The sequence below is a fragment of the Bombina bombina genome, chromosome 5 (genome assembly GCF_027579735.1).
Source record: "Bombina bombina isolate aBomBom1 chromosome 5, aBomBom1.pri, whole genome shotgun sequence".
Taxonomy (NCBI): Eukaryota; Metazoa; Chordata; class Amphibia; order Anura; family Bombinatoridae; genus Bombina; species Bombina bombina.
In genome coordinates, this window is record NC_069503.1 from 620093887 (window position 1) to 620106897 (window position 13011).

Sequence of the window (13011 nt, forward strand, 5' to 3'; positions counted from 1 at the left end):
AAATTCCTACCTTAATTCCGATTGGCTGATAGAATCCTATCAGCCAATCGGAATTCGAGGGACGCCATCTTGGATGACGTCCCTTAAAGGAACCGTCATTAGTCGGGAGACATCGGAAGAAGAGGATGGATTCGCGTCGCCTGCTTCAAGATGGACCCGCTCCGCACCGGATGGAAGAAGATCGAAGATGCCGCTTGGAGAAGATGTTTGCCGGTCCGGATGTCCTCTTCTTGCCGGATAGGAGGAAGACTTTGGAGCACCGGATTATGGATCGCCAACCCCCGCTTGGGTTGGATGAAGATCTTGGAGCCAGGACGGATCGGTGATACCTGGATGGTGAAGACAAGGTAGGAAGATCTTCAGGGGCTTAGTGTTAGGTTTATTTAAGGGGGGTTTGGGTTAGATTAGGGGTATGTGGGTGGTGGGTTGTAATGTTGGGGGGGGGGGTATTGTATTTATTCTTTTACAGGCAAAAGAGCTGAAATTCTTGGGGCATGCCCCGCAAAGGGCCCTGTTCAGGGCTGGTAAGGTAAAAGAGCTTGTAACTTTTTTAATTTAGAATAGGGTAGGGAATTTTTTATTTTGGGGGGCTTTGTTATTTTATTAGGGGGCTTAGAGTAGGTGTAATTAGTTTAAAATTGTTGTAATATTTTTCTTATGTTTGTAAATATTTTTTTATTTTCTGTAACTTAGTTCTTTTTTATTTTTTGTACTTTAGCTAGTTTATTTAATTGTATTTATTTGTAGCAATTGTGTTTAATTTATTTATTGATAGTGTAGTGTTAGGTTAATTGTAGGTAATTGTAGGTAGTTTATTTAATTATTTTATTGATAGGGTAGTGTTAGGTTTAATTATAACTTAGGTTAGGATTTATTTTACAGGTAAATTTGTTATTATTTTAACTAGGTAACTATTAAATAGTTCTTAACTATTTAATAGCTATTGTACCTGGTTAAAATAATTACAAAGTTGCCTGTAAAATAAATATTAATCCTAAAATAGCTATAATATAATTATAATTTATATTGTAGCTATATTAGGATTTATTTTACAGGTAAGTATTTAGCTTTAAATAGGAATAAGTTATTTAATAAGAGTTAATTTATTTCGTTAGATAAAAATTATATTTAACTTAGGGGGGTGTTAGTGTTAGGGTTAGACTTAGCTTTAGGGGTTAATCCATTTATTAGAATAGCGGTGAGCTCCGATCGGAAGTTTAGGGGTTAATAATTGAAGGTAGGTGTCGGCGATGTTAGGGAGGGCAGATTAGGGGTTAATACTATTTATGATCGGGTTAGTGAGGCGGATTAGGGGTTAATAACTTTATTATAGTAGCGGTGCGGTCCGCTCGGCAGATTAGGGGTTAATAAGTGTAGGCAGGTGTCGGCGACGTTGAGGGGGGCAGATTAGGGGTTAATAAATAGAATATAGGGGTCGGCGGTGTTAGGGCAGCAGATTAGGGGTACATAGGGATAATGTAGGTGGCGGCGATTTGCGGTCGGAAGATTAGGGGTTAATTATTGTAAGTAGCTGGCGGCGACGTTGTGGGGGGCAGGTTAGGGGTGAATAAATATAATACAGGGGTCGGCGGGGTTAGGGGCAGCAGATTAGGGGTACATAAGTATAACGTAGGTGGCGGTCGGCAGATTAGGGGTTAAAAATTTTAATCGAGTGGCGGCGGTGTGGGGGGGCCTCGGTTTAGGGGTACATAGGTAGTTTATGGGTGTTAGTGTACTTTAGGGTACAGTAGTTAAGAGCTTTATAAACCGGCGTTAGCCAGAAAGCTCTTAACTCCTGCTATTTTCAGGCGGCTGGAATTTTGTCGTTAGAGCTCTAACGCTCACTGCAGAAACGACTCTAAATACCAGCGTTAGAAAGATCCCATTGAAAAGATAGGCTACGCAAATGGCGTAGGGGGATCTGCGGTATGGAAAAGTCGCGGCTGAAAAGTGAGCGTTAGACCCTTTAATCACTGACTCCAAATACCAGCGGGCGGCCAAAACCAGCGTTAGGAGCCTCTAACGCTGGTTTTGACGGCTACCGCCGAACTCTAAATCTAGGCCTAAGTTATCATTTCCTCAGCAAGTGCAGTTGTGCAATAAACCATGTCTGAATGAGTTTTTTTTTACATTCACCAATCAGGAATGCCATAGAAAAACAATAGGAGCGCAGAGTCAGACCTGAACAGCAAACTTGTAGCTGTAAAATGTGTCACTTATTTTTATTCATATGTTATAGCCTTTATTGAGCTGCCTATTAGCATTTAATATTATGAACAAAGTGCAGAGTGCCACGGACAGTTATTTGTATGACTGAGAGGATCCAGCATGTGATACTTCACTACTCTGGTGCCTGCAGCTTGTGAGTGTACTTATTAATAACTTTACACTTTATTATACTATGTACTACACCATGAGACCATGAGACTCATTTTCTCTATCTGCAGAATTTGATCGTATAGCAACTATCTAATCTAATCTGATGGCTCACACTATTATTATTATCAGGTATTTGTAGAGCGCCAACAGATACCGCAGCGCTATAAACATAGGCGGTATACAAGATAACATTTATAGGGATCAAACGGGCAGGGGGCCCTGCTGAGAGTTGCACTGTTGTAGCCAGCTCTCATGAAGGTGATCTACAAATAGCTGGGCTCATGGGCTTACATGCTAAGGGGTTCATGGGGATAACAAAGGAGTTAGGAAAGGTTAGTGTAGGTTGCATGCATCCCTGAACAGTAGATTCTTTAGGGAGTCTGGAGAAGTCCTGTAAGCGGGGAATGTGAGTAGGTAACAAGAGAGGAGGAGAGTAGGAGCTCATGAGCAGAGTGAAGGGGACGGGAGGGAGCACCATTTGTGCTTTATAGTTGTAATCTGATCACTGATTCAGATTGAATGTACTCTTTTTTTAATTTATTTTTTTTATTTGATTGTGCTACTCAGGAGGTGTGAACTACAGCATGTTTGTTTCTATCTTGGGATTTGTTGTTGGTTTTATAAATTGGTTCCTTACTTTGTAGTCAATTTCAATCTATTTGATTGTTGTTTTTTTTACTCCCAATTAGCCTATTTTGAGATCAGAGTGATCACAATGTAAACTATAACACCATACTTTTCGATCCATCCCGAAAGCGCTACCAGCCAGCAATATTATGAATCAATCAACATTACCGAATGGTTTCTTTCGCGAACAGTGACTGAGATCTTCCTACAGACTATACCCTGGGTCTCAAAGTACTGTATATTTATACATCAATTACATTATCACAGTTGCTTATAACCTTCACAAGTTATACAGTTATATCTCGTTGTGTTTTGCATTTCAGATTTACACAATCCAATGCTGTCATGTTTAATTGTATATTTCTTTTAAACCTCTAGATATTTTCCTTGGGAAAAGTTAGGGTGATACAGATTGTCAAACTGCTTATAAGCACCATCCCATTATTCCTTATCACTTATAACCTTCTATATTTAAATTTGTGAAGTTTGTACATCTGCACTATTAGTGTTTAGGCTCCCGTCATGCGGTTTGAGGCGGGAGCTGCAGGGGGGGGGGGGGCAATAAAACACAGCTTAAGCACACAGCTTCTCCCTAAGCTATTATTTAAGATCTGTCAAATTCACTAGCGCACCCTTTACATCTTGCAAATAGGAATACCTACCCATATATTAGAAAGGCTAACGGTTTCTCATACAACCACTTGATGGCAGTTCGACCACACCAAAATATTAAGTAAAAAAATTGTTAAAATGCCCTCTTTTTGTTCTATGCAATTGCGATACCATCTTTTCCCCTTTACTAGCTTAGCTATATTTGAGTGGATGTACGTGGAAAATAACACCACAAGAAGATAAATATATTATTTGCCAAGGCTAGTTTGTTCGGTTCAGGCTTCCCACACACTTTTCATATACTACACAGTTAAATTTTCCCTGTTTTTCCTTTATACCACCCCCATATCATCTTTATGTGACATTGTTTTGAATCCAAGAGTGGTCCGTTCACCTGTTAAAAGGGCCAAGATAAGAATTTTGTTACTTCATGTTTAAAATTAAAATGAGGATTCAGTATTTAAGTTTAATAGCCATGACCCTGTCTACATTACTGCTTAGAGCTTGCTTTTCTATATTTCGAATCTTATGATTTATATGTATGTGATATGGGGCACTGTGTCGGCTGTCTCTTTCATTGTGGCTTGAACAAAGGCTTGTACTTATCTATATCTCTTTTTATTGTTACTGATGCCTCAATAAAAATATTAAAACAAATAAAAATAAAAAGAATTACATCGTAAAACACAATGTGAAAAATGAATATTTTACATTCCTATGTTCTTCACTTAGAAAACAATATACTTTTTATTATTAACCCCTTAATGACCGAGGACGTGCAGGGTACGTCCTCAAAAAAAAGGCAGTTAACGCCTAAGGACGTACCCTGCACGTCCTCGGTGTGGAAAGCAGCTGGAAGCGATCCTGCTCGCTTCCAGCTGCTTTCCGGTTATTGCAGTGATGCCTCGATATGGAGGCATCCTGCAATAACCTTACATGGCCATCCAATGCAGAGAGAGCCACTCTGTGTATCCTGTGTCATCAAGGGGGGCGGGATCGGAGGCGGGGGCGCGCAGGGGCGCGCGCGTGCACGGAGGTTGGCGGGCGGGCGCGTGCACGGGGCGGGAGCGGGTGGGAACCGCTACACTACGGTAAATATTGTTAAGAAAAAATGCCCTAATCTTGTTTGTGCAAAAGCACAAAAAGAGATCATGGAGGGGTGGGGGGTTGGTTTTGTGTGGGGGGAAGCTACACTACAGAAAATGTTAATAAAAAAAAAAAAAAAAAACATGTTTTCTTCTAAACTGGGTACTGGCAGACAGCTGCCAGTACCCAAGATGGCGCAGATTAAGTTAGAGTGGGAGGGTTATAGAGCTGTTTGGGGGGGATCAGTAAGGTTGGGGGCTAAGGGGGGGATAGTAAAAAGCAGCATATGTAAATATGCTTTTTAAAAACACAAAAAAAAACCAAATATAGCTTTTATTTTAGTACTGGCAGACTTTCTGCCAGTACTTAAGATGGCGGGGACAATTGTGGGGTGGGGGAGGGAAGAGAGCTGTTTGGGAGGGATCAGGGCGTCTGATGTTTCAGGTGGGAGGCTGAGCTCTACACTAAATGTGATATTAACCCTGCAAGCTCCCTACAAGCTACCTAATTAACCCCTTCACTGCTAGCCATAATACACGTGTGATGCGCAGCGGCATTTAGCGGCCTTCTAAATACCAAAAAGCAACGCCAAAGCCATATATGTCTGCTATTTCTGAACAAAGGGGATCCCAGAGAAGCATTTACAACCATTTGTGCCATAATTGCACAAGCTGTTTGTAAATGATTTCAGTGAGAAACCTAAAATTGTGAAAAATTTAACGTTTTTTTTAATTTGATCGCATTTGGCGGTGAAATGGTGGCATGAAATATACCAAAATGGGCCTAGATCAATACTTGGGGTTGTCTACTACACTACACTAAAGCTAAAATTACCCCAAAAAGCTCCCTACATGCTCCCTAATTAACCCCTTCACTGCTGGGCATAATACACGTGTGGTGCGCAGTGGCATTTAGTGGCATTCTAATTACCAAAAAGCAACACCAAAGCCATATAAGTCTGCTATTTCTGAACAAAGGGGACCACAGAGAAGAATTTACAACCATTTGTGCCATAATTGCACAAGCTGTTTGTAAATAATTTCAGTGAGAATCCTAAAGTTTGTGAAAAAAATTGTGAAAAAGTGAACAATTTTTTTTATTTGATCGCATTTGGCGGTGAAATGGTGGCATGAAATATACCAAAATGGGCCTAGATCAATACTTTGGGTTGTCTACTAAAAAAAAATATATACATGTCAATGGATATTCAGAGATTCCTGAAAGATATCAGTGTTCTAATGTAACTAGCGCTAATTTTGAAAAAAAAAAATGGTTTGGAAATAGCAAAGTGCTATTTGTATTTATGGCTCTATAACTTGCAAAAAAAGCAAAGAACATGTAAACATTGGGTATTTCTAAACTCAGGACAAAATTTAGAAACTATTTAGTATAGGTGTTTTTTGGTGATTGTAGATGTGTAACAGATTTTGGGGGTCAAAGTTAGAAAAAGTGTATTTTTTTTCAATTTTTCCTCATATTTTATAAAAAACATTTATAGTAAATTATAAGATATGATGAAAATAATGGTATCTTTAGAAAGTCCATTTAATGGCGAGAAAAACGGTATATAATATGTGTGGGTACAGTAAATGAGTAAGAGGAAAATTACAGCTAAACACAAACACCGCAAAAATGTAAAAATAGCCTTGGTCCCAAACGGACAGAAAATGGAAAAGTGCTGTGGTCATTAAGGGGTTAAATATATATTTCTATATATATATATCTGATACTGTTTATGTAAAACACATATCTATAGGAATAGATATATAGGTATATATATATTTTTCTTCACTAGTATATATATCTCCCATTGGTTTAAGCACCCCACCCAAGCTCAGGTGTGCTCATGACAGTGTAATGGAGTTGTGAATATTAAGCTAGGGAGTCTCATTCTATTATGAAGAGTAAAAGCAGGAATGATTCAGCCCTCTGTGGCAAAAGGACTGTAGTGTTAGGACCAGTCTATATTGGGCACCTTGTAAGTGGTGACTGGCTAAGCAAAATATGGCCATATTGTGTGACAAAGATCCCAATTTTATTTAAAAAGAATAGTTGTCTCTTGATGATGTTTGCAAGCATTTTTTTGCAGCAGTTCAAAAAATATGTTGTGCTTTTGAAAATGGATGTGCGCCGATACCTTTTTGTTTAAAGTTGTGTATATAAACTTTTTGCAAGGTGTGCTAAAAAAAAACAAATTTTGTATCTATCTATCTATCTATCTATCTATCTATCTATCTATCTATCTATCTATCTATATAATATATATATTTACAATAAAAAGTACATTATCTTGTAAGTGGACATTGCAATTGGAAATATGTACAGTACATAAACAGTAAAATAAACAAATACATACAGTATGTACACACACACACATATATATATATATATATATATATATATATATATATATACACACACATACATATCTAAACATGTGTATGTATATATCTCTATGTTAAATCCCTTTGCATGTCTTATTCTTCTATCACCTTTGACCTCATATCTTTGATGCAATACTTTTTTAAATATTTTTTATCAGACAGTGTTATTATGAGTGTAACTGCATTTTTTATGTCTTTTGTACAATTTTTTTTGTCTCACATAATAGTTAACCAGAGCTTTGAAGTTGTGCTTATTCAACATGCGTTAAATTCGATTGTGCTCAAGCAAATACGTTTACTTTCCACTCGTAATACGAGCGCTACTTCTGACGCAAGCAAAAAAACACAAAATACTTCTGACTGCTCGCTCGGCCAACAGATAGCGTGACACTCATAATTTATTTACTAACAAATCACTGATTTTTAGTTTAAGTATATAAAGAAAAATGTCAAACTTCAGGACTAAGTTAAAAGTGCCAAAAAAAGATGGAACTAAATTAAATGTATCTAGGTAATAATTTGATTTTCTTTTTACATTTGAATATCTGTCCTGAGAATTCTTTATTAGGTTGATGCACTGTATGGTGAAACAAGCTGCCGAATACAAGTCTCTTGATTTGTCTGTAATATTTAAATGGAATATTTAAAGGTGATTAATTATTTTACCTATATGGCAATAGTGGAAAAGGATGTTTTTTTCTTTCTGATCATAATATCATTATCTTATTCTAATTCCCCTACTCAGTTCAATTGATAAAGTAGCTGCAAATAATATCTTGAGCTATTACTTTGTGCATATAAAACTCAATGGGAAGCTCTAACAATGAGATGCAATTCTGTCTGACAGCTATGAGGTTAAAACAAAGCTTTTACTTTAATAACAGAGGGATACTTTTTATGCAAATGAGGAAGAAGGAAAGCTGAGCCTTGAAGTCGATAAACAAGTTTTATTAGGAGCAGGCTTCATAAGGACACAAGGTAAGCTCCTATCTCATATACTTTTTATGATATAGCTCATATGCTTTTTATGTATGGGGCCTATTTATCAAGCCGTCAACCACAAATACGGCGGAATTCTGCAGCGTAATTGTGGCGAGCTTTATTCGACCTAGTTATCAAAGCCTTCAGACTGGCAAAATTTAAAATCTGTGACGTAAAATACAATCCGCCGGTCTCAATCCGACACAGATCGATGCTTACGTAATTACAGATGTTCTGAATACAGATTCGGCTCTATTTGACAACTTTTCCAAGTTATCAAATTTCTAACAGGTATGCTTAGGGCTATTCCGGCCCAGCGTACCTGGTTTTAACTCCGCCACCCTGGAGGCCGCGGATGCCATAGGAATCAATGGGAGTCTGAAAGCAGTGAAAGCTTATGTTCGATGCTGCCCGATATCCCATTGATTTCTATGGTAGAAAACCAGTTACGTTTACACCTAACACACTAACATATACCCCGAGTTTAAACACCCCTAATATGCCGCACCGACATCGCCGCCACCTACATAAAATTATTAACCTCTATTCCGCTGCTCCTGGACCCCGCCGCCACCTAAATAAACGCATTAACCCCTAAACCTCTGGCCTCCCACATCACTACCATTAACCAAACCTATTAACCCCTAAACCGCCAGCCCCCACATCGCCATAAACTAAATTAAGATATTAACCCCTAAACCTAACAACCCTCTAACTTTACATTAAAATTACAACATCCCTATCTTTAAATAAATTAAAACTTAGCTGTAGAATTAAATTAAACTATATTAAACTATTAATTAATCTACCCTAACTATTATACTACAATTACATTAAACTACCAATTAAATTAACTATATTACATATTAAAAAACCCTAACACTAGTCAAATTACATAAATATACTATGTAACCATTATTAAAAAATACTAAATTACAACAAAAAAAGCTAAGTTACAAAAAAACCCCACTAAATTACAAAAAAACCCCAGTATAATATATAAAAAAATGAATTAGCTGCTCAAATCCTATTGCCTGATTGGAGCAGCCAATAGGATTTTAGCAGCTCTAATCGTATTGGCTGATTGGAACCTCAGCCAATAGGAATGCAAGGGATGCCATCTTGGATGACGTCACTTGCATTCAAGTTACAGTTTATGGCGGTGACCGTATTGAGGAGGAGCTCGGCGCCGGATTTGTCTTCAGGATGGACCCGCTCCGCGCCGGATGGATGAAGATAGAAGAGGCCGCATGGATGAAGACTTTGTCGGATGGATGAAGATAAAAGAGGCTGCCCGGATAAAGACTTCTTGCCGGCTGGATGGATCCTTCAAGCGGAACTTCAAAAACTGTAAGTGGATTGTCGGGGTTAGTGTTAGGTTTATTTAAGGCTTTTTTGGGTGGGTTAAAAAGCTCTTTTAAGGGCCATTTGTAGTTTATTGTAGGCTAGGGGTATTGTAGGCTAGTATCCCTTTAAGTCAATCAACATTTGTTTTAGTTATGTTCATTTTTCTATTTCTTCACCCTAATTTTAATGTAAGATTGTATTTTTATTAGAAGAAAATAAACTCAACAGCAGCACATAAACTAACAGGGTTGATTTTACTAACACACAATTAGTTAGTCTTGTTTAATGTGCTCCTGTATTTTGAGGTCCCTGTAGCATTACATAAATGTCCAGACAGGACAGCTTGCCTATAAAACTTATACTGCACATATGCATAATTAATTTAACAATCATGTACTGCACATGCATTTATTACAGAAATACAATGATCTGGCAAAAAATATTTTCTGTTCATGTGAGTGAATATTAATTTTTTTTTCAGAAAATGTATTTCTTTCCTAAGACATGGAGAGTCCACAACGTCATTCCAATTACTAGTGGCATATTCACTCCTGGCAAGCAGGAGGAGGCAAAGAGCACACCAGTAGAGCTGTTAAGTGTCAATTCCCTTACCCATAACCCCCAGTCATTCTCTTTGCCTCTGTCATTGGAGGATGTAAAGTTGGTATCTGAAGATATTTTTTCCTTTTTTGTGGGTACTTTTCCCTGCAAGCAAGGATTTGGGTTTAGCTGTGTCCACATCAATCTCTTCAGTAGAGTAGTGGTGGCTTTTAAGCAGTTAGAAAGTGGTGAGGAGTTCCTTGCTTTGTTTTCTAACATGGTTACGCCTTTCTTTTTCTACAGGTCTCTGATAGAAGTATGTGTCCTGTCATGCCTTGTGAGCTGTCTTTCTGCTGGACAGCTGAATATGCAGGTAAGTGCTTTTGTCTTCTAGGTACTGGGGACTTGCACTTATAAGGATTCTTATTTCTGCATATTTTATTGAGATATATTCAATCCTTGGTAAGGATTTATTTGGGCAGTGTGCAGGCACTTTGCATGTGTAGGAGACTTTGTGATTAACTTTCCATTATGTGTGGGATGGTTCTTCAGGCTGAAGGGTATTATTTTATTTTTATTTATGTTTGGGACAGCCCGCTCTTCCACTTGTATGCTGAGCGGAGCAGTGTCACTCTCTGCAAGTTCTCGGCTGTGACGGCTGTGGGAGATTTCGTAGGAGCTTTGTCCTCATTTCTGCTACTAACAGTGATGGTAGGGCGCCTCAGTCTGACTGAAGTGTAGAGGTGTTATTTTTGTTTATTTTTTGTTAAGCATATTAGCATTACTACGCTTTGAAGTTCTTTAAAAAAAAAGACTGTTTCTGTGAAAGTGTCAGAAAATGTTTTTCTTTTCTTTTGGGAAAATACCTGAGCTATGGACACTGAACAGGAGTCTGTTAAATGTGATAAATGTTTATTATGTTTAGAAGCCCAAATTGTTTTACATATGCAATTTTGCTACTCATGTTTAGCTATGACCCTAAAATGTAAAGATAAATTACTCCCTTCTGAGCCTATTGTCTCTCAGGATAATGCTGTTCTGGATATGCCACACCATTCTCCTCAAACATCCCAAGCCTCTATGGCATCAGATACAGTGCCCTGCAGTTCTTCTCAGCCTCCAGGAGGCGTATATTTGCTTTCAGATTTTGCCGCTCAGATATCGTCTGCGTATCTGTGGCTTTATCTGCCTTTCCCATGTTAGGGAAGCGCAAGAGGGAATCTAAATATATTTCTCACAATAAGATGACTGTTCCATCTTCTGCTGTGATGGTTGACCTCTCCCATAAAAGGGATGAGGAGGATACCTCGGTAGCTTCTGAGGGTGAGATCTCAGATTCTTGCAGTGTAAATCCTTTGACTGACTCTGAAGAAGTAAACTTCAGATTTAAGCTTGAACACCTTTGTTTACTGCTAAAGGAGGTACTGGCTACTTTGGATGACTCTGATTCTTCTGTCGCTGTCAACCTTTAAACATTTAGTACATTTAATAAAAACTATGATGTTCCTACCTCTGTGGAAGTGTTTCCTGTCCCTGATTGTGTGTCAGAGATCATTGCACAGGAATGGGATAAGCCAGGGATTATTTTTTCCCAGTCTTCCATTTTTAAAAAGATGTTTTGTGTTGCTGACTCCATTCAGGACTCATGGCGCACTGTGCCTAAGGTGGAAGGAGCTATCTCTACTTTAGCAAAGAAAACCACTATTCCTATAGAGAATAGCTGTTATTTCAAGGATCCCATGAACAAGAAGTTAGAGGCTTATTTAAAAAATAGTATGTTCATCAGGGATGGCAATGGCAACCTGCTGTTTGCATTGCTACGGTAACAAGCGCAGCATCTTAGTGGTGTGATGCTTTTATCTGAGCTCATTTTAGAGGAGACTCATTTAGAAGAGATCCAAGATAGGATCAAGGCTCTCAAACTGGCTGATTCCTTTATATCTGATGCTAATATGCAAGTCATTAGACTGGGTGCAAAGATGTCTGGTTTCACTATTTTAGCTTGCAGGGGGACATAGTATCTCAGGGTTTCTCCTCTCAAGTCTATCTGCAAATCAGGTAAAAAGAAAGGAATTCTTAAACTGCATTCAGGACCTTTTGGGCCTGATTGCTCCAGTAGGGTAACAGAGTCTAGGATTATATTCAAATCTGTTTGTGGTTCCCAAAAAGGAGGGAACTTTTCATCCCATTTTAGACCTAAAATGTCTCAACAAATTTCTCAGGGTACCGTCCTTTAAAATGGAAACCATTCGTTCCATTCTTCCTTTGATTCAAGAGGGTCAGTTCATGACGACCATAGACCTGAAGGACGCGTATCTTCATGTTCCCATCCACAGAGATCATCACCAGTTCCTGAGATTTGCTTTTCTAGACAAGCACTTTCAATTTGTTGCTCTCCCATTTGGCCTTGCCACAGCTCCCAGAATTTGCAAACTCAGGGTCCATTCCTCCATCCAAATCTTGTTTCTCTGAAGCCAATTAATGAGTCAGTCACTAATACAGTCATTCATACTATGATTCAGGCTCGCAAACCGGTTACTCGTAAGATTTACCATAAGGTATGGCGTAAATACCTATATTGGTGTATATCGAAGGGCTTCTCTTGGAGTAGGGTCAGGATTCCTAGAATTTTGTCTTTTCTCCAAGAAGGTCTGTAGAAGAGATTTTCAGTCAGTTCTCTGAAGGGTCAGATTTCTGCACTGTGTATTCTTTTACACAAACATCTGGAGGACTTGCCAGATGTTCAGTCTTTTTGTCAGGCCCTGGTCAGAATTAGGCCTATGTTTAAATCTGTTGCTCCTTGGAGCTGGTCAGAATTAGGCCTGTGTTTAAATCTGTTGCTCCTTGGAGCTTGAATCTTGTTCTTAAAGGTTTGCAACAGGCTCCATTTGAGCCAATGCATTCTGTAGATATTAAGTTGTTATCTTTGAAAGTTTTGTTCCTTATTGCTATTTCCTCTGCTCACAGAATCTCTGAACTCTCGGCTTTACAGTGTGATTCCCCTTACCTTGCTTTTCACGTGGATAAGGCGGTCCTTCGTACTAAATTGGGGTTT